The sequence below is a fragment of the Penaeus monodon genome, chromosome 4 (genome assembly GCF_015228065.2).
Source record: "Penaeus monodon isolate SGIC_2016 chromosome 4, NSTDA_Pmon_1, whole genome shotgun sequence".
Lineage (NCBI taxonomy): Eukaryota > Metazoa > Arthropoda > Malacostraca > Decapoda > Penaeidae > Penaeus > Penaeus monodon.
The window spans coordinates 48,372,000-48,392,435 of record NC_051389.1 but is presented as its reverse complement, the minus strand read 5'-3'; the positions used below and the strand labels follow the sequence as shown (position 1 = coordinate 48,392,435).

General features: G+C 39.5%; 1 protein-coding gene and 1 pseudogene across 2 annotated transcripts in view; both read left to right on the top strand.

The window, feature by feature from the left end:
• The window catches only part of LOC119572584, a 24,907-nt pseudogene extending 10,325 nt beyond the window's left edge, over positions 1 to 14,582 (top strand).
• The window catches only part of LOC119572279, a 36,221-nt gene that overhangs the window by 11,932 nt on the left and 3,853 nt on the right, over positions 1 to 20,436 (top strand). The window contains exon 1 of one of the 2 annotated variants that reach the window (XM_037919293.1): positions 11,297 to 11,327. The exons of the other annotated variant lie outside the window; for it this stretch is intronic. The gene's annotated coding sequence lies outside the window, so the exon portion shown is untranslated. Of the gene's footprint in view, positions 1 to 11,296; positions 11,328 to 20,436 lie in introns of those variants that run through there. 2 annotated transcript variants of the gene reach the window in all.

The following is a 20,436-nucleotide window of genomic DNA, read 5'->3' as shown; positions in this document are numbered from 1 at the left end:
CGAAAAAGTAAATACTTGAATGAGCCTTTCATTTGCGTCAGTAATGCGAAAAATCTTAATTCTGAACAGAAAACTACATGAAGTAATTTGCCTTCCATATAAAAGCAGTGATAATTAACTTCATGGGATGACAACTGACCATTGTGACTGATATGTGGCTCTTATTGTCATGCAGAGCGGACGTTCAGTGGTCTTTGCACGTGCATAAACAGAAGTAAGAGGCAGAAGAAACATGGATTTTGGATATGTTCCATGAAACTTCTTTGAAATGGCTTCGTCCTGTTCGTCTACAACGTATTACTATGCGTTGTGTTTGGAATCAGGGAAAGCTCTCGGGAACTTACCTCTTCCCCTGGAAGCCTGAACCGCCACCATGGCGGCCGCGAGCGCGAGCAGCATCAACAGCTCCTTCATGATGACGATGGTGACTCACTCTGGAACAGTGTTAGTTATGGCTAGTTATTGTTAAACACTGTTTCTTTCCCATATATCTGTGTATCTTTATATATAGCTACCCATCTAGCTATGTGTACATTTTAGAACCTAGCCAGCTGCCTACATAGGATATATTTATTCTCTAAATAAAAATAAACATGTATAAATAGGCATATGCATATACATGTATATACATATACACACATTATATATAAATATATAAATATATATATATATATATATATATATATATATATATATATATATATATAAGAATATATATACAAAAATGTATATACACAGATAGGTAATAGTACACACTCATACACACACACACACACACACACACACACACACACACACACATATATATATATATATATATATATATATATATATATATATATATATATATATATAACACAATTACCTATCTACTCATATCTGAGTGATGTATATATATACAGATACATTTATATACACTAAATATACATATGTATATATATATATATATATATATATATATATATATATATATATATATATATATATATATATAGTATTCTTCTTTTAACGGTAGGCTCATGTCTGAGCCGCCGTGGTCACAGCATGATACTTAATTGTAGTTTTCATGTTGTAATGCTCTTGGAGTGAGTACGTGGTAGGGTCCCCAGTTCCTTTCCACGGAGAGTGCCGGTGTTACCTTTTTAGGTAATCATTCTCTCTATTTTATCCGGGCTTGGGACCAGCACTTGACTTGGGCTGGTTTGGCCACCCAGTGGCTAGGTAGGCAATCGAGGTGAAGTTCCTTGCCCAAGGGAACAACGCGCCGGCCGGTGACTCGAACCCTCGAACTCAGATTGCCGTCGTGACAGTCTTGAGCTCGATGCTCCAGCCATTCGGCCACCGCGGCCTTGGCAATCATGGGCTTCCATGATTTTTCTTGGCAATTTAGAGCGGTGGTTTGCCATTGCCTTCCGCCCGTTTTTTTTTTTTTTTTTTTTTGAGTCACCATCTCTATTTACCCGGCACTGATTTGGGCTGGCTTGGCCACCCAGTGGCTAGGCAGGCAATCGAGGTGAAGTTCCATCGAACTCAGATTACCGTCGTGACAGTCCTGAGTCCGACGCTCCAACCATTCGGCCACCGCGTCATCATATATATATATATATATATATATATATATAAAATATATATATATATATATATATATATATATAATAATATATATATAATATATATATATATATATATATATATATATATATATATATATATATACATGTATACATACATACACATATATACACATATGTATATATATATATATATATATATATATATATATATATATTTATATATATATGTACACACACATACATACACATATACACACATTTATACATATCTAACATATACATACATAAATTTAATATATATTTATATACACATATATACGTACACACGCATATATATACACAACGGATACTCACAACCAAAAGTGACACTGGAATTTCTACAGGGTGTGAAGTCGTGTGGTGACTGGATTTTGAGTCGGCTTTTATATACAAAGCAGTGGCGTTTTTGCTGCTGTGTCTTGGTGACTCAGGTGTCACGGATGGGCAACACAGGCCAGCTTGTGGTGACGTCAATAGAACTGAAGTATTGGGATATATTATAAAAACTCATTTGCTATTTACGCACCCTAGCTAAGAAATATTCATCTATACATGTACAGATATATACTTGTGTATATTTATGTAGTATGCCCGCAGCACTCGTATACTGAATCTTCAATCATCTCTTACGCCCTGTCTCTGCCTTTCCCTCTTTTCTGTACGAATATACGTAATTTAATACGCAAAATATAAATTTATATATATGTATATATAATTATATATGTATGCATGCATACACACATATACATATATACATATGTGTATAGATATATATTTGTCTATCTAGTGTAAGGTCGTGTCAAGCCTATTCTCACAGCCTTCACCTGCAGTGTTGTTTGCAGGTGGATGGCCTGGAAGGGAATATCTTGACGTACCATTACTGCTACTCCTCCATGAGGTCCATTGTCAAAGGTTCCATAATGGGCTTGAACTTGGAATCCTCTCAGGAAAATGGGACGATTTTCCCTGGTCATAATCTCTTGTAGGCATACACAAACTGGGTTCCATGAAGCTATCAGATGTTGCAGTTCTTCCCATTTTGCATGAATTCCCTGACAGTTCCATTGGATTAGGGTATCCAGTTCTTTAGATTATTTCTTCATAAGGTGTTTGGCAGCACCTGTGGTCAAGGTTTGCCTCACACCTTTGGGCTGTCCCTTTCCAGGATCCTGGGAGTACCTTTTTAATATTTGTTTACCTGTGGAACTAGTTTCCACAGGTTTCCCTGGACAGGTTCAGGATTTCTTTGCCTAGGCAAAGGACGTGCCTGAGCCTTTACTTCAGGAGCATTCTGCCTAGCAGCAGAGGTTCCTGTGGATGTGGTGGCAGCTGGAGCTGTCACCGTTGAGGCCTCTGGAGCCTTGCCTGATGGCTCCAAAGACCTTACTTTGGGAGGAGGAGTCTCCTCAATAGACCCCTCACTCCTACTCCGGAGGTAGAGGCAGTGTCAGCAATTTGGGACTGAGGTTTAGAGGAAGTGGCAGAGTGTGTGCTGTAAGAAGCATTGGAGGGCAAGGGTTGGTGGGAAGGAGGATGGGCTAGAACCAAAGCAAAGGACCTACCTGGCTGTGCAAACAGCACACGGGCACGTCGCTTTGCCTCTGGAAAACTAACTTTCCCCTTTGCTCCTTATTACCAATACTTCCTTTCAAATTTGTACCTTTTACATTGCTTTGAAGAAGCTTCATGAGCTTCTTTGCAGTGGTAACAGCATATTGGACCTGGACAGTTGTCATCTCCTTGATGACCTGTTGTACCACACTTTACACATACTCTTGGTTGTCCATTTTCTTTAAAATGGCAAGAGTTGGCTCCATGCCCATAACCCTGCAATGGAAGCACCGCATAGGGTTGGGCACACATGGCTTTACATTGAGGTGGTACCATGCTAACTTAACCGATTCTGGAAGGACTAATGTGTTAAAAGTTAGAAGAGCTGGTGTCGACTGTTCCAAACCATCAACTTTCTTCCTAAAACGTTTTACTGCCACTACATTAAAATTCTCTAGTTCCTCTAACAGTTTCTCCTCAGAATACCTCATCAGGTCTCGGGAAAAGGGCAATTCTCTTACACTGATTGAGGGTTTTGTGAGGAGAGCATGAAACTTGAGCCCCAGGAATGTTGCATATCGCACGCAGACGGTCACTCTCGTCTGGTGACGAAACCTCAACTATCAGGCTACCATCTCGCTGTGGGGTGATGCGAGGATCACGTTGACATACTTCAACTATTTCCGATGAACCTCAAAAATGTCTAGATCCATGATTGATACACCATCAATGGTCTTCACTACCAGGTACTTACTATATGAAATGCTTTCGTATTTACCAGGTAAGATATCCTTAGTGGATTGAGGAGGACTTTTCCCCTTCTTACCTGGTTTGGGAGCCCGGGAACCATTACGATTCCCATTCTTACCCTTTGGAAGCTGGAAAGGTTCCAAAGTGACAACGTGTGATTTTCCAGAGAGAATGGTCGAGGGATTGCGCAGGTCGTCAGGGAGAGAGCTAGATCTTTGTAAATTTGTAGTACTCATACAAATTTGAATTCTTTATTACCTCATCCCCCACCCACCATGGAGTCCAACGAGGGGAAGCTATAGTTGGGGTTCAAAATCTCCCAACAGCCACAGGGGTAATGAGGAAATATACGCAGCCACTATTACAGTACTGATGGCAGTCGCGGGACCCATGCGCTACCGACTGAATAGTGCCTGCTTGACCCTAGCCATATTTGACCAGCCGATTGACTTGACCGGGCCTTGATCAAGCCACCCGTCTAACCAGAATAAAGATAAAGGGCCAAAGAAGTGTGTTGCTAGCTGCAGGGCGCAGCGTGCAGCATCGCTCAACCTCCAGGACTACTGTCTCCTGGTAATACGGGATGCCACGCACGGCAAACACACGTGGGAGAGTTCTCCCTGGTCCAAGATGGAATGAACCAGGGGTGGGTACACCATCCCCTCTCATAGGCCTTGGTGCACCAGGAAGCCATTTTGTCTCATCCCTCACTGGTGACCCCTCCAGTATGGGTAGCCCTCTGGTCCGGCTCACCAGATCATTGGGACCTCAAGCCCCCACCGCGGCAAGGCGGCTTCCGTTAGGGGGGTGGGTGACCACGAGGAGGCACTGCAGAAGTCTAAATGACAGAGAGGCTGTGAACTAGCAAGGAAAGCCTATGCAGAACTGCTCCATTTTTCGCACTAAGCTAGCAAGCGGTGGAAACTGCAAGCGAGAAGGCATGCAAGCACTTAACACTATCTAGGCTATCTATAATGTGTATGTGCATCTGTTATCCAGATTTTCTGTTTTTTTAGGAGAGAAACTATCAAAATTCCTTTGTTTATTCCTTTTATGAAAATTCTTCCCAAGTAATATATATAATAATTCTTCAACTGGCTTTTCCATGTTCATCATGGGTCGCCGGTGCGGATCTTGCGTTTTTATCCACATCATATTATTAGATTGGCAGCTTCGTATTAAGGCTGGATGCCCTTCCTGACGCCACCACAGATATCGGCGGTGGACCTAGCCCTTGCCTGAAAAGGCGTACCCTACAAGGCAGCAGGGGGATTTGGTGAAAGTTCCCTTCTCTTAGCCTTTGCCTGAAGAGGCATACCCTACAAGGCAGCAGGGAGATGCAGTTTAATGTCATACCCAGGACATCTTATCTACTCATACATGCGACTCTTTATCATTATTCTTAGGAGCCATTTACTGCATAAAAGAAATTATTAATACCTTTAAAAACAGCAGATAACTTAAAACTGATACAATGCATTATCCTAATACCCAGGTCTCATGTACATATGTGAGTGAATTCAAAAGTCTGTGTGTTGTTTTATTATTTAATATATATGTATATATATATATATATATATATATATATATATATATATATATATATATATATATATATATATATATATATGTGTGTGTGTGTGTGTGTGTGTGTGTGTGTGTGTGTGTGTGTGTGTGTGTGTGTGTGTGTGTGTATAATAATTTGTGTATATCCATGTATATGTATATATTTACATAAACATAGACATATGTGTGTATGTGTGCATACAGAGAAGAGGGGGAGAGAGAGGTTGCGAGAGTTGGTAGTAGATTAAGTATACGAGTGTTGCGGCCATACTGCAAATGTTGCTGTGGACACAAGTATAGACGTGATTAGCTGAATACTTCTCAATTAGGATTCGTAAATAAGTGAGTTTTTAATACATCCAAATATTTCAATTTTATTGACGTCACCACAAACTGGCCTATGTTGCCCATCCGTAACAACTGAGTCACCAAGATACAGCAGCAAAGACGTCACTGCTTCGTATATAAAAGCCGACTCCACATCCAGTCACCACACGACTTCATACATAAGTGTCATTATTGCATGTGAGTATCTACTGTGTGTATATATATATATGTGTGTGTGTGTGTGTGTGCATGCAAGTATGTATGTATGTGTATATGTATATATACAGGTGTGTGTGTGTGTATATACCTGTGTATATATATTTACATATGTATGTATATACCTGTCTTTATGTATGTGTATACAGTCTATATATGTATATATATGCGTGCGTATGTATACATATATGCGTGTGTGTGTGTGTGTATAATGTATATATAATATCGACATGTAAATATCTCTTTGTGTGTGTATATATACATCCCTCAAGTATGAGTAGATAGTTGATTTTATATATATACATTATATGTCAGTATATACAATATATATGTTTATATGCGTGTCTTTTATGCATATATTTGTATATTATATGCATATATGTGTATGCATATATATCTATACGTGTGTGTATGTACATATATATAAATATAAACATACATATATGTATATGTATATATATATATATATATATATATAATATACTTATGAATATATATGTACTTATATATCTACATTATGGATAAATAGGTAACTATATACACATGCACACACACACAAACACACACATATATATAATATATATATGTGTGTGTGTGCATGTGTATATAGTTACCTATTTATCCATAATGTAGATATATAAGTACATATATATTCATAAATATATTTTGTATATATGTATATATATATATATATATATATATATATATATTTATATATATATATATATAATATATGTTTTAATATTTATATATATGTACATACACACACGTATAGATATATATGCATACACATATATGCATATAAATATACAAATATATGCATAAAAGACACGCATATAAACATATATATTGTATATACTGACATATAATGTATATATATAAAATCAACTATCTACTCATACTTGAGGGATGTATATATACACACACAAAGAGATATTTACATGTCGATATTATATATACATTATACACACACACACACACGCATATATGTATACATACGCACGCATATATATACATATATAGACTGTATACACATACATAAAGACAGGTATATACATACATATGTAAATATATATACACAGGTATATACACACACACACACCTGTATATATACATATACACATACATACATACTTGCATGCACACACACACACACACACATATATATATACACACAGTAGATACTCACATGCAATAATGACACTTATGTATGAAGTCGTGTGGTGACTGGATGTGGAGTCGGCTTTTATATACGAAGCAGTGACGTCTTTGCTGCTGTATCTTGGTGACTCAGTTGTTACGGATGGGCAACATAGGCCAGTTTGTGGTGACGTCAATAAAATTGAAATATTTGGATGTATTAAAAACTCACTTATTTACGAATCCTAATTGAGAAGTATTCAGCTAATCACGTCTATACTTGGTCCACAGCAACATTTGCAGTATGGCCGCAAACACTCGTATACTTAATCTACTACCAACTCTCGCAACCTCTCTCTCCCCCTCTTCTCTGTATGCACACATACACACATATGTCTATGTTTATGTAAATATATACATATACATGGATATACACAAACGTATATATATGCTTGAAACACACGTAGATGCTCTCTCTCACTCCCCACACACACACACACACACACACCACACACACACACACACACACACACACACACACACACACACATATATATATATATATATATATATATATATATATATATATATATATATATATATATATATATATATATACATATATATTAAATAATAAAACAACACACAGACTTTTGAATTCACTCACATATGTACATGAGACCTGGGTATTAGGATAATGCATTGTATCAGTTTTAAGTTATCTGCTGTTTTTAAAGGTATTAATAATTTCTTTTATGCAGTAAATGGCTCCTAAGAATAATGATAAAGAGTCGCATGTATGAGTAGATAAGATGTCCTGGGTATGACATTAAACTGCATCTCCCTGCTGCCTTGTAGGGTATGCCTCTTCAGGCAAAGGCTAAGAGAAGGGAACTTTCACCAAATCCCCCTGCTGCCTTGTAGGGTACGCCTTTTCAGGCAAGGGCTAGGTCCACCGCCGATATCTGTGGTGGCGTCAGGAAGGGCATCCAGCCTTAATACGAAGCTGCCAATCTAATAATATGATGTGGATAAAAACGCAAGATCCGCACCGGCGACCCATGATGAACATGGAAAAGCCAGTTGAAGAATTATTATATATATTACTTGGGAAGAATTTTCATAAAAGGAATAAACAAAGGAATTTTGATAGTTTCTCTCCTAAAAAAACAGAAAATCTGGATAACAGATGCACATACACATTATAGATAGCCTAGATAGTGTTAAGTGCTTGCATGCCTTCTCGCTTGCAGTTTCCACCGCTTGCTAGCTTAGTGCGAAAAATGGAGCAGTTCTGCATAGGCTTTCCTTGCTAGTTCACAGCCTCTCTGTCATTTAGACTTCTGCAGTGCCTCCTCGTGGCCCAACGGAACCGCCTTGCCGCGGTGGGGGGGCTTGAGGTCCCAATGATCTGGTGAGCCGGACCAGAGGGCTACCCATACTGGAGGGGTCACCAGTGAGGATGAGACAAAATGGCTTCCTGGTGCACCAAGGCCTATGAGAGGGGATGGTGTACCCACCCCTGGTTCATTCCATCTTGGACCAGGGAGAACTCTCCCACGTGTGTTTGCCGTGCGTGGCATCCCGTATTACCAGGAGACAGTAGTCCTGGAGGTTGAGCGATGCTGCACGCTGCGCCCTGCAGCTAGCAACACACCTCTTTGGTCCTTTATTCTGGTTAGACGGGTGGCTTGATCAAGGCCCGGTCAAGTCAATCGGCTGGTCAAATATGGCTAGGGTCAAGCAGGCACTATTCAGTCGGTAGCGCATGGGTCCCGCGACTGCCATCAGTACTGTAATAGTGGCTGCGTATATTTCCTCATTACCCCTGTGGCTGTTGGGAGATTTTGAACCCCAACTATAGCTTCCCCTCGTTGGACTCCATGGTGGGTGGGGGGATGAGGTAATAAAGAATTCAAATTTGTATGAGTACTACAAATTTACAAAGATCTAGCTCTCTCCCTGACGACCTGCGCAATCCCTCGACCATTCTCTCTGGAAAATCACACGTTGTCACTTTGGAACCTTTCCAGCTTCCAAAGGGTAAGAATGGGAATCGTAATGGTTCCCGGGCTCCCAAACCAGGTAAGAAGGGGAAAAGTCCTCCTCAATCCACTAAGGATATCTTACCTGGTAAATACGAAAGCATTTCATATAGTAAGTACCTGGTAGTGAAGACCATTGATGGTGTATCAATCATGGATCTAGACATTTTTGAGGTTCATCGGAAAATAGTTGAAGTATGTCAACGTGATCCTCGCATCACCCCACAGCGAGATGGTAGCCTGATAGTTGAGGTTTCGTCACCAGACGAGAGTGACCGTCTGCGTGCGATATGCAACATTCCTGGGGCTCAAGTTTCATGCTCTCCTCAAAAAACCCTCAATCAGTGTAAGAGAATTGTCTTTTCCCGAGACCTGATGAGGTATTCTGAGGAGAAACTGTTAGAGGAACTAGAGAATTTTAATGTAGTGGCAGTAAAACGTTTTAGGAAGAAAGTTGATGGTTTGGAACAGTCGACACCAGCTCTTCTAACTTTTAACACATTAGTCCTTCCAGAATCGGTTAAGTTAGCATGGTACCACCTCAATGTAAAGCCATATGTGCCCAACCCTATGCGGTGCTTCCATTGCCAAGGTTATGGGCATGGAGCCAACTCTTGCCATTTTAAAGAAAATGGACAACCAAGAGTATGTGTAAAGTGTGGTACAACAGGTCATCAAGGAGATGACAACTGTCCAGGTCCAATATGCTGTTACCACTGCAAAGAAGCTCATGAAGCTTCTTCAAAGCAATGTAAAAGGTACAAATTTGAAAAGGAAGTATTGGTAATAAGGAGCAAGGAGAAAGTTAGTTTTCCAGAGGCAAAGCGACGTGCCCGTGTGCTGTTTGCACAGCCAGGTAGGTCCTTTGCTTCGGTTCTAGCCCATCCTCCTTCCCACCAACCCTTGCCCTCCAATGCTTCTTACAGCACACACTCTGCCACTTCCTCTAAACCTCAGTCCCAAATTGCTGACACTGCCTCTGGTGAGTTGTTCCACCAGAAACGGAGTAGGAGTGAGGGGTCTATTGAGGAGACTCCTCCTCCCAAAGTAAGGTCTTTGGAGCCATCAGGCAAGGCTCCAGAGGCCTCAACGGTGACAGCTCCAGCTGCCACCACATCCACAGGAGCCTCTGCTGCTAGGCAGAATGCTCCTGAAGTAAAGGCTCAGGTCCGTCCTTTGCCTAGGCAAAGAAATCCTGAACCTGTCCAAGGGAAACCTGTGGAAACTAGTTCCACAGGTAAACAAATATTAAAAAGGTACTCCCAGGATCCTGGAAAGGGACAGCCCAAAGGTGTGAGGCAAACCTTGACCACAGGTGCTGCCAAACACCTTATGAAGAAATAATCTAAAGAAATGGATACCCTAATCCAATGGAACTGTCAGGGAATTCATGCAAAATGGGAAGAACTGCAACATCTGATAGCTTCATGGAACCCAGTTTGTGTATGCCTACAAGAGATTATGACCAGGGAAAATCGTCCCATTTTCCTGAGAGGATTCCAAGTTCAAGCCATTATGGAACCTTGACAATGGACCTCATGGAGGAGTAGCAGTAATGGTACGTCAAGATATTCCCTTCCAGGCCATCCACCTGCAAACAACACTGCAGGTGAAGGCTGTGAGAATAGGCTTGACACGACCTTACACTAGATAGACAAATATATATCTATACACATATGTATATATGTATATGTGTGTATGCATGCATACATATATAATTATATATACATATATATAAATTTATATTTTGCGTATTAAATTACGTATATTCGTACAGAAAAGAGGGAAAGGCAGAGACAGGGCGTAAGAGATGATTGAAGATTCAGTATACGAGTGCTGCGGGCATACTACATAAATATACACAAGTATATATCTGTACATGTATAGATGAATATTTCTTAGCTAGGGTGCGTAAATAGCAAATGAGTTTTTATAATATATCCCAATACTTCAGTTCTATTGACGTCACCACAAGCTGGCCTGTGTTGCCCATCCGTGACACCTGAGTCACCAAGACACAGCAGCAAAAAACGCCACTGCTTTGTATATAAAAGCCGACTCAAAATCCAGTCACCACACGACTTCACACCCTGTAGAAATTCCAGTGTCACTTTTGGTTGTGAGTATCCGTTGTGTATATATATGCGTGTGTACGTATATATGTGTATATAAATATATATTAAATTTATGCATGTATATGTTAGATATGTATAAATGTGTGTATATGTGTATGTATGTGTGTGTATATATATATATATATATATATATATATATATATATATATATATATATATATATATATGTGTATATATGTCTATATATATTCTGTATACACATATATAATATAATGTGTAAATATAATATATATATACTGTATATACATTTTGTATTTATACATGTTTATATATATATAATGTATATGTAATATGTATAGTATATGTATGTGTATGTATGTATACATGTGTTATATATATATATATTTTATATATATATATATATATATATATATATATATATATATATATATATTATATATATGATATATATGATGACGCGGTGGCCGAATGGTTGGAGCGTCGGACTCAGGACTGTCACGACGGTAATCTGAGTTCGATGGAACTTCACCTCGATTGCCTGCCTAGCCACTGGGTGGCCAAGCCAGCCCAAATCAGTGCCGGGTAAATAGAGATGGTGACTCAAAAAAAAAAAAAAAAAAAAAAACGGGCGGAAGGCAATGGCAAACCACCGCTCTAAATTGCCAAGAAAAATCATGGAAGCCCATGATTGCCAAGGCCGCGGTGGCCGAATGGCTGGAGCATCGAGCTCAAGACTGTCACGACGGCAATCTGAGTTCGAGGGTTCGAGTCACCGGCCGGCGCGTTGTTCCCTTGGGCAAGGAACTTCACCTCGATTGCCTACCTAGCCACTGGGTGGCCAAACCAGCCCAAGTCAAGTGCTGGTCCCAAGCCCGGATAAAATAGAGAGAATGATTACCTAAAAAGGTAACACCGGCACTCTCCGTGGAAAGGAACTGGGGACCCTACCACGTACTCACTCCAAGAGCATTACAACATGAAAACTACAATTAAGTATCATGCTGTGACCACGGCGGCTCAGACATGAACCTACCGTTAAAAGAAGAATATATATATTTTATATATATATATATATATATATATATATATATATATATAATATATATATATATATATATATATATATATATATGTATATATATATATATATATATATATATATATATTAAATATATCTATGTGATTTTTAAATTTGTATATATATATATATAATATATAATATATATATATAAAATTGTTTGGGTGTGTGGTGTGTTTTGGTGTTGGTTTGGTGGGTGTGTACTATTCCCTATCTGTGTATAACATTTTTGTTATTTTTCTTATATTTTATATATTATATATTATATAAATATATATTTAAAATTTTTATATATAATGTGTATATGTATATACATTATATGCAATCCCTATTTATACATTTTTTATTTTTATTTAGAGAAAAAATTATCCTATTAGGCAGCTGGTAGGTTCTAAATTACAATAGCTAGATGGGGAGCTATATATAAAAATAACAGATATATGGGGAAAAAAACATTGTTTAAACAATAATAGCCATAACTAAAATGTTCAGAGTGAGTCACCATCGTCATCAGAAGGGGCTGTTTATGCTGCTCGCGCTCGCGGGCCCCCATGGTGGCGGTTTTAGGCTCCAGGGGGAAAAGGGAAATTCCCGAAGCTTTTCCCTGATTCCAAAACAAAGATAGTAATACGTTGTAGACGAACAGGACGAAGCCATTTCAAAGAAGTTTCATGGAACATATCCAAAATCCATGTTTCTTCTGCCTCTTACTTCTGTTTATGCACGTGCAAAGACCACTGAACGTCCGCTCTACATGACAATAAGAGCCACATATCAGTTACAATGGTCAGTTGTCATCCCATGAAGTTAATTATCACTGCTTTTATATGGAAGGCAAATTACTTCATGTAGTTTTCTGTTCAGAATTAAGATTTTTCGCCATTAACTGACGCAATAATGAAAGGCATCATTCAAGTATTTACTTTATTAACTACACGTTAACAGACCCGTAAGTAACGTTATAATTCTCATACTAGTTGCTTCACATGAAGATTATATCAGTTAGTGAGAAATAAACAAGCTAAAATAAACTAAGATGTGTACTAGTATTACATAAACTTATAAAAACTACTGTAAAACTATAAAACTGAAACCAGTTTCATTTGCTAAAGATTTCATGAAAAGAAACTTGGATCATCCTCTTGAAAAAGGTGAATGCACGAGCTGATACACGATGTGATGCATAAAGAAAACATGAGGGAAATCATAGGAAGTTGTATGGAGGAAAATGGAATCGTCTTTAATCTAAAAGGTGAGTTTTAGCCAATGACATTTGACATATCAGGGATAATATTAACTATGTCACGGAAACTTGCAATGTCCAATGTTTTGGTGATAGGCACCTGGGAGTCATCTATGTGTAAACATAATTAATAAACTGTGGAAAAAGGGTTAAGTGATGCTGCATGTAAGCTAAACACTGGATTAAGTAAAAGGAAGTAAAAATGAAATACCCAAAGGGCCGGACGCGGTCGACGACCCGGTGGCCGCAGAGGGCGTAACAGAGGAAAGAGAAGTCCTCATATGATGCGGTTCATTTCAAGTCTTTCTGAAGCAAATCAAAAAGCCCTAGCCGGTGTTCTTCGAGAAGGAAGACCTTCTCACAGTGAGTTTGATTTCGCTCTTTCTGTATCTAAACTTACACCAATGTAAAGTTTTGTAGCAGGTCACTGAACTATGTACTTTTTTATTTTACCATCTGCATAGACATAAAGAACTTAATATATTCTTTTTGCGTCACCAAAGGTTGAATCCTTACTAGTTACTTCAACATATTTCTCTCTTATATATAAAAAGGATGATGGTTTGTTTGATGCGACGACGTTCACAGAAGACTTGATCGCCAAATTAGAAGAAGCAGAGCAAACTACGCAAGCAGAGGCTATGTTGGCTGCCATTAAGGACGGCGTTTGTGTAGTCGAGGGAGAGCGAACCCAACGTAAGGCTTCCATACTCAGCTGAAACATATAATCAACTGCCAAAATATGATCTGAAACTTTTTCTTTAAATGTTCTTCTAACTGAATAAGAATAGCTCAGTGTAGAAATTTTTTTTCACAAGCATTTTAGTACAACGAAATTTGTTTTAAAACTAATGGTTACGTTCTCTTTATCCGTAGTTTATGCTGGTCTTCGATTTCATAAAATGCCTCAAAGAAGTGTGTAAAGACGGAACTGGCCCCTCATCTGAAGAAGCATAACAATAAACACGGAAAGAGCAAGCAACGGTTACCGGAAATCCTATCGACGATCCTTTCAAATTGATAATGAGCCTGTAAATGTGATTCGATTCGGAATATTTTTTAATCCCGAATCTAATCTCTTTTTTATATCTCTATGTCAACAGTATACTACGACGATGAAATATATTCAGGAAAACAAATTTTTGCTGCCAGATTTCATAGATAATTTGACATTTTAAGGGCTTTTAATTTCATTCCACTTTAACCCTAATAACATTTTTGTCCTGCTCCAAGAGATTTCTTTTAACCAAAAAAAGAGAAGTTAGAAAGACTGAATAGTAAAAAGGGGTTTTGAGGAGGTAGCAAAATACGAGACATTTTATAGTATCTATCAGGATGAGTAAGTATCAACACAATATGTGGAAATGTCCTTTTTGACACTAGTAAACATATCTCTAAGTATAATGAAGTCTCTGCTTTAATCTATCATGAATTTATTTAGTATTAACTCTGCCCTTTGGGCTAGGACCTGTCATATAGATTTGGGTTGGCAAACCAGATCCACGTACAGATTTGAAATTACTATTTAACACCAAAGAGGTATATCATAGACCTTTGTGTTGACCTTGGCTGCAATTCTGCTGTCTCTGCTTTCTAATTCAGCATAAATTTTCCGTGATTTCATTGTGGTACAAGTTCCTTCAGTTCCTCAAGGAAAAATCAGACGTTAATATCGCATGTATATGCATTTTCTGTATAAGTAAGTGAATGAAATAGGTAACAGTTTTGGTGGAGGATCAAAGCTTTTAACGACTAAATATTGCTAGTAAATTATAGCAGCAACAAAACAGTATTCGAAACACATAAATGCTCAGCAACGACTGTCTCCTGTCAGGTCTTCCTTCATATACATGTTTTTTTCCTTCTTTCTTATTTTCACAGGAAATTAATATGGAAAATTTATCAGCTTTCAACAGTGAGGCGGTATGTGTCTAATATTTGGTATATTTAACATATCTACCGTCATCCATTCATACAAAAGACAAAGAGCTAGAAATTATTTCGAGATGCATGGAGAATAAAATTTTTTTGTCTGATTCACATAATCTTTTTCTTAATTAATAATATCTTTTGTAAGGATTCGAGAAGCCATTAAAGCCAGGAATTCGTATGTGTATATATATATTTTTTATATATGCGAATTCGTGGCTTTAGTGGCTTCTCGAAATATATATATATACATATGCGAATTCGTGGCTTTAAAAATGTCTTCTCGAAATATATATATATATATATATATATATATATATATATATATATATATATATATATATATATATATGTCATCATCGTCACGACCAAGGGGCTAACGCCGACGGGGGCGCATGGCTGCACCCACCCTTCGCTTCCAGCCACGAGAGTCCCTCATGGCGAGTCTCAAGGTAGGCCTTCGGCCCATCTCGGCAGGTCTCGTCGAGCTGCCCAAACTATGACCTCCTAGGTCGTCCCATGGGCCTCCTCCACCCAGGATTGTCTCGCAGACAGACAACCTGATGGGCAGGGTCATCCACAGGGAAACGAGCTAGGTGCCCATATATCCTGAGCTGGTGATCCCAGATTATGCAAGTAACAGGTCTCATGCCAGTCTCACTGTGTCCTGCCAACTGTACCCCATGATCCGAAGAAGAGACTTGTTACAAGGCAATGTCAAGGTCGGAGCCTTTGACATTGCCAAGTGTTGCTGCACACTGACTTTGGATAGTAGCTCTGCCAGTTATCCAGTCCATGCAGATGTTGAAAAGTGTTGGTGCAAGGACACAGCCCTGTCTCACCCTGCATTAATAGGGAAAAAGTTCGACAGGCCCCTACCACACTTTGTAGCACTTTTAGTACCGGTATATAGGCTTGCTATGAGGCCAATAATCTGTGTCAGAATTCCCATAAATCTCAGAATCTCCCATTGTGATTCCCCCCTAATGGAAGCCACCTTGCCGCAGTGGGGGGCTTAAGGTCCCAATGATCTGGCGAACTGAACCAGAGGGCTACCCATACTGTAAGGGTCACCAGTGAGGGATGAGACAAAATGCTTCCTGGTGCACCAAGGCCTATGAGAGGGGTTGGTGCACCCACCCCTGGTTCATTCCATCTTGGACCAGGGAGAGCTCTCCCACATGTGTTTGCTGTGCATGGCATCCCGTATTACCAGGAGACAGTCCTGGAGATTGAGCAATGCTGCACGCTGCGCCCTGCAGCTAGTGACATAACTCTTTGGTCCTCTATTCTGGTTAGACGGTGGCTTGATCAAGGCCCAGTCAAGTCAATCGGCTGGTCAAATATGGCTAGGGTCAAGCAGGTACTATTTAGTCAGTAGCGCATAGGTCCCGCGACTGCCATCAGTACTGTAATAGTGGCTGCGTATATTTCCTCATTACCCCTGTCCCCCCTAACGGAAGCCGCCTTGCCGCGGTGGGGGGGCTTGAGGTCCCAATGATCTGGTGAGCCAGACCAGAGGGCTACCCATACTGGAGGGGTCACCAGTGAGGGATGAGACAAAATGGCTTCCTGGTGCACCAAGGCTTATGAGAGGGGATGGTGCACCCACCCCTGGTTCATTCCATCTTGGACCAGGGAGAACTCTCCCACGTGTGTTTGCCGTGCGTGGCATCCCGTAATACCAGGAGACAGGAGTCCTGGAGGTTGAGCAATGCTGCACGCTGCGCCCTGCAGCTAGTAACACACCTCTTTGGTCCTTTATTCTGGTTAGACGGGTGGCTTGATCAAGGCCCGGTCAAGTCAATCGGCTGGTCAAATATGGCTAGGGTCAAGCAGGTACTATTCAGTCGGCAGCGCATAGGTCCCGCGACTGCCCTCAGTACTGTAACAGTGGCTGCGTATATTTCCTCATTACCCCTGTGGCTGTTGGGAGATTTTGAGCCCAACTATAGCTTCCCCTCGTTGGACTCCATGGTGGGTGGGGGGGTGAGGAAATGAAGAATTCTAATTTGTATGAGTACTCCAAATTTACAAAGATCTAGTTCTCTCCCTGACGACCTACGCAATCCCCTGGCCACTCCTTCTGGAACATCACATGTCACTGTGGAACCTTTCCAGCTTCCAAAGGGCAAGAATGGGAATCGCAATGGTTCCCAGTCTCCCAAACCAGGTAAGAAGGAGAAATGTCCTCCTCAATCCATTAAGGAAATCTTACCTGGTAAATATGAAAGTATTTCATATAGTAAGTACCTAGTAGTGAAGACCATTGATGGTGTATCAATCATGGATCTTGATATTTTTGAAGTACATTGGAAAATAGTTGAGGTATGTCAACGTGATCCTCGCATCACCCCACAGCGAGATGGTAGCCTGATAGTTGAGGTTTCGTCACCAAACAAGTGACCGTCTGCATGCGATATGCGAAATCCCTGGGCCTCAAGTTTCATGTTCTCACAAAACCCTCAATCAGTGTAAGGGAATTGTCTTTTCCCGAGACCTGATGAGGTATTCTGAGGAGAAACTGTTAGAGGAACTAGGGAATTTTAATGTAGTGACAGTAAAACGTTTTAGGAAGAAAGTTGATGATTTGGAACAGTCGACACCAGCTCTCCTTCTAACTTTTAACACGTTAGTCCTTCCAGAATCAGTTAAGTTGGCATGGTACCACCTCAAAGTAAAGCCATATGTGCCCAACCCTATGTGATGCTTCCACTGCCAGGGTTATGGGCATGGAGCCAACTCTTGCCGTTTTAAGGAAACTAGACAACCAAGAGTACGTGTAAAGTGTGGTACAACAGGTCATCAAGGAGATGACAACTGTCCAGGTCCAATATGCTGTTACCACTGCAAAGTAGCTCATGAAGCTTCTTCAAAGCAATGTAAAATGTACAAATTTGAAAAAGAAGTATTGGTAATAAGAAGCAAGGAGAAAGTTAGTTTTCCAGAGGCAAAGCAACGTGCCCGTGTGCTGTTTGCACAGCCAGGTAAATCCTTTGCTTCGGTTCTAGCCCATCCTCCTTCCCACCAACCCTCGCCCTCTGGTGCTTCTTACCCCACACACTCTGCCACTTCCTTTAACCCTCAGTCCCCAATTGCTGAAACTGCCTCTTGTGAATTGTTCTACCAGAAACGGAGTAGGAGTGAAAGGTCTATTGAGGAGACTCCTCCCAAAATAAGGTCATTGGAGCCATCAGGTAAGGCTCCAGCAGCCTTAGATACGCAAAGGTAGACGCAAACTCTAAAAAATGAGCGACTGGGCTACGTCTCTTAGTTCCCATTCCATCCCAACCCTAATAACGTTTGTGTCCTCTCACGAGTATGTAGCTTTAAACCAAAGACTGCGTATGAGATGTTAGAATGGTTGAATAGAAAGAGGTGCTTTTGAGCGAGTGGGATGAGGCGAGACAGTTTATAACATCTATGAGGATGAGTGTGTATCAATATATGTGAAAATGTTTCTTTTAAGTTTTTATTCATATTAGCTATAATAATTTTAGTACTAGTAAGTAATGTTCACTTGCCATATCTCTAAGCATAATGAAACCTCTGCTTTCATCTATCATGAATTCGTATATAATTAACAATGGTGCTTCGTGTGTGTGTGTGTGTGTGTGTGTGCATATGAATGTGTTATATAATTATAGTATCTAAAAATATACATGTAAGCACATCAGTATTGGCGCATTAGTTTCTCAAAAATAGTTTGACAGATTGCAATAAAGCGTAGGGGTCGTCTGCCCAGGGCCTGTCGCATAGATTTAGGTGTGCAATCAGAACCGCGTTCAGATTTGTAATGAACTAAAAAAGTGGTCCATGATGGTCAATAGGGACGAGTTCTTTTAAATTCTGTGGCACACTTCTGTCTGACTCTGGCCACAAATCTAGTGTCTCTGCTTTCTAAAGGCCCTTTTTGTAGCATCTCCGGAAACCCTAACAATCTGATACATCCTTAAACATGTTTTCCCCTTATGCATACTATATTGAAACCTTTTGAAACATCTTTTCGCTTTGTTAGCATCTAGGTTGATACAAAAGGCCTTTTTGGTAGCATCTCCGAAACCCCTAACACTTTGATACACTTTGATACTTCCTCAAACATGTTTGCCCTTTACACGCACATTATTGGAATCAGTTGAATCATCTTTTACATTTGTATGCCTCCAGTTGATATAAAGTGATACACTGAGGCCAGCCAATCAGAGTGCGATATTCTGCAATACATTTTGCGAATACCTCAGGGATTTCTGCTTGTATTAATCACAAATCGTATTATATGTCCCTTCATATGTAAAGATGCATATAATGTTTCTGTGCAATTTTAGCAGGATATCATATACATGTTCATTCTACACGAATTAAATTTGAAGTCAATAATGAGAGTCTCTGAAACGCTATGGTAACAATTTTGGTGGGTTGAATATCTTCAAAATGAACCTGTGCCGGTATGATTTTATCTTAAAAACTCAAAATGTATATCTTGAGTTGTTGACATATTACTGGCATTCTTATATCAACAAACGCTCATGATCATTGTAATCATCTTATTGTGTGATATTCGGACTGTATGTGAACTTAGACGGATACGATAAGATGCAAAACTTCTAGCAATATTACTACCATTTTCTATGTGAAGAATAATGGATGTACAGATGTAAAAGGAAAATTAATGAAATTTGTTTCAATCTAAGAAATACAATTGAAAGTTTCCACTGCCTTGCAAAGGAAGAGTGATGGATAACTAACAATGAGAGTAGTCAGATACTTTTTTCCATTTTATTTAAAGGTTCCATCATATTTGCTTCTAGGAAAAGCACCTTAATTTTCTTTCATTAAAGTATAAAATAACAGCGAGTGTGGGTAATATATATAGCTAGATATA